Source organism: Rhinolophus ferrumequinum, chromosome 24 (genome assembly GCF_004115265.2).
Source record: "Rhinolophus ferrumequinum isolate MPI-CBG mRhiFer1 chromosome 24, mRhiFer1_v1.p, whole genome shotgun sequence".
Classification (NCBI taxonomy): Eukaryota; Metazoa; Chordata; class Mammalia; order Chiroptera; family Rhinolophidae; genus Rhinolophus; species Rhinolophus ferrumequinum.
Window position 1 is genome coordinate 19,642,553 of NC_046307.1, and position 5,414 is coordinate 19,647,966.

Sequence of the window (5,414 nt, forward strand, 5' to 3'; positions counted from 1 at the left end):
GATAATATCTAGATTGATTTATAAAGCTGAATCTATTCTACTTTAAAGGGTATTTTTTTTATGCTGAGGCCATGTCCTTCCTACCTTTGTTATCTTTCTTGTATAAGTAATAATAAAGGTAGGAATCATCCTTTCTTGTAGGCAAAAGGCAAAAAACCACCAGACCAAAAACCAAAAGAAAACCCAAAACGTGTGGGTTTCCATTTTTGGGTCAGGTGGGTAAATTTCATGAAATTCAAAGGTTTAAAAACCTCAAAGATCTGAAATAGGAGAGGGGCTCCACATTTTTAAGGTCATCTATTTCTTTCTATATAAAAAATGTGAGCAGTATAGCTTGTGTATATTTATTTATAAACTGTATATCTCTTACTGATTCCATATAGGTTAAATATTAGTAAGGCATAAATGCTTATTTTTTTTGATTAAAATAATACATATCTCAATACTTCATGGACCAATTTGCATTTCAGAGGCCATTGGTTTGGTTCAGAAGATAAGAACTTATAATTTAACAAAGAATCTCTGCGCTTAGAACAAAGCGTTTGAGAAAACTTCTCTCCAGGGTTCCCTGCCTGGCATCTGTGGGTGGCCTTCAGCTTGTTCACGACCCTTTGGTACCCTATGCAAAATGGTGTCTGTAGAGTCATTTTTCTGGAGTTTGGGTCCCTCGTTGGAACCAGATTCTCAAAGATTAAGATCAGTGGACAAATCCACTAATCTTATGCGGCTGCTCCATAAAACAGAACAGAGGAAGCACATTGCCAGGGCCAAGGCAATAAATTCAGAACTGAGATGGAATTTGCATTTACCGAGTTCCCATCTCATGGCTTTTAGAATTGCACAGATCTCTGCTTCAGTCTCATTTTGGGGGGTATTAGATATTCACACACAAAACTGCATAACACGTTCCCTCAACTGTAAAGTTGATTTTTTCCCCACATTTTAAAATGCTGACAATATTTTATCAAGGAAAAATTTACACATAGAGTAAAGTTTGATGAATTGTGACAAATAAATACATCTATGGAATCATCACCCTGCTTAAGATGCAGAACTTTTCCATCACCTCAGAATCCGCCCTTCTTCCCCTTTGCAGGCAACGCTTCCCTCCCACCAGAGGCAATCACTAGCATGATTTCCATCACTGAAGATTATTCTTTCTAGTTTTGAATGTCATATAAGTGTAATCATAGGGGTGTGCATTGCTTTTTTTGGTGACTGATTTCTTTCATTCAACATAATATTTTTGGTATGCATCCAAGTTGTTACATGCAGTATCGTCCTTTTTAATTGCTTAAAAGAATTCTATTGTATGGATACACCACAGCTCATCTATTCTCCTGCGAGTGGATATTTGGATCATTTTTATCTTTGACTGTTATGAATAATGATGCTATAAACATTCAAGTACATGTTTTGTTTTGTTTTTTTTTTTTTGTGGACATATGCATGCATTTCTCCTAGGACTATATTAACAGTTGGGAGTGAAATTTCTAGGTCATAAGGTAGGACACTGCTAAGTTGTTTTCAAATGTGATTGTACCATTTTACATTCCTTCCAGAAGTATGTGAGGATTCTAATTGTTCTGTATCTTTCTCAACACTTGGTATTGTCTGCCTTTTAAAATTTAGCCATTCTGGTGGGTGTATTGTGTTCCTTTCCTTCTGTCTTTTCATTTGAACACTCCTGAACTTGAGATGCTTTTTAGAGTTACTATCAAACAAAATTTACCAGGCAGAGGAATGAGTAGTGACAGATCAGAGGCTGTCTTGACTGTGTAAACTCACAGTTAGAGTTCATGGAAGAAACCTGTTCATTGATTGTCAGCTTGCCTGAGACAATCGTTTGGCAGCACCATTTAAGGTCAATCTAAATTAAGAGTGGATATCTCCCTGTTGGTTAAAAGGTCTTTGGAAAGATCAGACCATCATGCAGCGTTGAGACAGAAGTTATTGTATATACAGATTGCCACGCACTGCAACGAAAGGCAGTAGAATTTTCTAAATGTTTGGGAATAGTTGAGTTTTCTAAGTTCGAAGAGGCTGGTATGACAATTAAACATGCTTGAATTTCTTCTCACTGACTTTAGAAGGAAGCTGTTTACATAGGGATGTAAGGTACTGCATGGAAACTGTAGCTAATACTGTATCGCATATTTGAAAGTTGCTAACAGAGTAGATCTTAAAAGTTCTCATCATAAGAAAATAAAAATTCTGTAACTCTAAGGAAAATAAAAAGAAGAAGCTATTTGACTTGCAGTGGCATATATTTTAGTTAAGGAAAATGGAAATGAAGAATTTAACCAAATAGAAAATCAAGATGAAACCTTGTTATTCTTTGATTTACCGTGAAGTTATTTTAAAAAATTATACATTTACATGGTTTCAAATGCAAGAGTTATAAAAGGAAACAGTGAAGTATCTCCTTCTTACTCTGTCCACTGGAATCGGCCAGTGTTAGCAGTTCCTTACGTGAACTTTATGAGATGTTCTACACCAGAACAAGCAAATATGTTTACCTTCTCTCCCACCATGTCCTCCTCCTCCTCTTCTTTAAAACAAAACAAAAGAAAAACAAATGGAAGCACATGAGGCACGCTGTTCAATACTCTGCTTTTTTTCTCATTTAACAATCTACTTTGATTTACTTTGGCATTTTACTCCTTCTCCTGAAGAAGTGTCAAAGCAGTCAAGGTTACAAACATGAGTTAGGGAATGCTAAGTGTGGCTACAATACCAACAAGACGGCCCAAGGCCAAACATGATTCCGAAGAATCTTTACTCTATGAAATAGGCTGAGTCTCAAACATTGCTTGAGGGGACTCAAGAAGAAAGGGGTATATTGTTACATGACTAAAGGTATACAGTTACTAGTAAGTTGAAAATCATGTACCTTTAATAAATTTCTTTTTTAATTCCTTGAACTGTTGTTACTTTGTTGGTGGGCACCTCCCCACGACTTAGAAGCAGATGAAATTCTAGGAGGCTTTTCTTGATGTAGTACCCCAGTACTGTCTCTAATGTACTGATATGGGATCCCTTTGAGAAATTGGTCAAAGCTGTGGACTTTCATCCCAGAAAATTTTAGGTACAGATAAATTTGACTTTAATTTCAGGGAGTTCGTAGGCTAGCAGAAGCGCATTGGTGGCAATTTCCTGGAACAGTTCTGACCTACTTGGGGAATAAAGGAAGTTTGTGTTCTGTTAATTGATGATCCGTTGGGATTATTACCTCTGAGCCTGTCATTTGTAAGACTTCAGGAACTGTAGTAAATAAAGAAGTTGATGGCAACTTCTGCAGGGGGACACATGTTAGAATGCATAAGCTTACAAATGATTCCCTTCCACCGTTCCCCTCCAAAGTAGAGTGCTTGAGTTTGGCCATTTAGAAAAGACGTGCCATAATGTAGTCGTAAGAACATGGGCTTTAGGTCAGAATGCCAGGGACAGGGGAGCAAGATGCCAGCTCGGTGCTGCCACTTACCCAGTACAGGGCCATTGACGCTTTCTTAGTCTCGTTTTTTTCATCTGTAACGTAGAGTTAACAGTGCATCTAATGACACAGTATTTGGATTACATGAGCTAATGACTGAAAAGCTATGCACATCAAGTCTGGAATGAAGAAGAGTTCAGTTAATATTATCTATCAATTCTTCCCTAATGAGTTAAGGTTCTTAATATTTTGGAATTATATATATACATATACACACATATATATGTATATGTGTATATATATATATGAATCACTGTCACATTCATCCTTATTTTAAGTGATCTAATCACCTTGAAATTAATTGAGAAGTTCAAGACCATGGACTGCCAAGTGGCAAAATCATAGTTAGAACCATGTGGTTGGAGTACTCTTGGCCATGGGATACCAGAAATGTTAAGGAAAGTTTATGGACCAGAGTAATTATTGTAACAGTAATCTCAACATCTTGTATTTGTACATACTCATTTTCTTTATCATTACTTTTTTTTCTTTAAATTAAAGTTTATTGAGGTGACAATTGTTAGTAAAGTTACATAGGTTTCAGGCGTACCATTCTGTAACACATTATATCTCACAGCCAGAGTCAGTTCTCTTTCCATCACCATATATTAGACCCCATTACCCTCTTCTAGAGCCTCACTCCCTCCTGCCCCCTTACCCTCTGGTAACCCCTAAACTATTGTCTATGTCTGAGTTTTTGTTCTTTCAGTTGTTTGTCTTGTTCTTTTGTTGTTTTTGGTTTATACACCACATATCAGTGAAATCATATGGTTCTCTACTTTTGCTGTCTGACTTACTTCGCTTAGCATTATAATCTCAAGATCCACCCGCGTTGTCACAAATGATCCTATTTCATCTTTTCTTACTGCTGAATAGCATTCCATTGTGTATATATACCACAACTTCTTTATCCATTTATCTGTCAAAGCACATTTTGGTTGTTTCCATGTCTTGGCCATTGTAAATAAAGCTGCAGTGAACATTGGAGCACACTTGTCTTTATGGATAAATGTTTTCAGATTTTTTGGGTAGATACCCAGGAAAGGGATTGCTGGGTCATATGGTAATTCTATTTGTAATTTTTTGAGGAACCTCCACACTGCTTCCACCAACAGTGTATGAGGGTTCCTTTTGTTCCACAGCCTCTCCAACACTTGTTACTATTTGTCTTGTTGATGATAACCATTCTTACTGGGGTGAGGTCATATATCATTGTGGTTTTTATTTGCATTTCTCTGATGATTAGTGATGTTGAGCATTTTTTCATATGTCTACTTGCCATTTGTATGTCCTCTTTGGAGAAATGTCTCTTCCGGTCCTCTGCCCATTTTCAATTGGGTTGTTTGTTTTTTTGTTGTTGAGTTGTATGAGCTCTTTGTATGTTTTGGATATTAGCCCCTTATCGGAGGCACTGTTTGCAAAAACCTTCTCCCATTCAGTTGGTTGCCTCTGTATTTTGTCAATGGTTTCTTTTGCTGTGCAGAAGCTTTTAAGTTTGATATAGTCCCATTTATTTATTTTAGTTTTTACTTCCCTGGCCTTTGGAGTCAAATTCATAAAATGATCTTTGAACCCAAGGTCCATAAGTTTAGTACCTATGTTTTCTTCTATGCAGTTTATTGTTTCAGGTCTTATGCTTAGGTCTTTGATCCATTTTGAATTAATTTTGGTACATGGTGACAGATAGCAGTCCAGTTTCATTCTTTTGCACGTGGCTTTCCAGTTCCGCCAGCACCGTTTATTGAAGAGGCTGTCTTTTCTCCATTGTATGTTTTTTGCTTCTTTGTCAAAAATTATCTGTCCATATTTACGTGGATTTATTTATGGGTACTCAATTCTATTCCATTGGTCTATGTGTCTGTTCTTCTGCCAATACCATGCTGTTTTGATTATTGTTGCCCTGCAGTACAAGCTAAAGTCA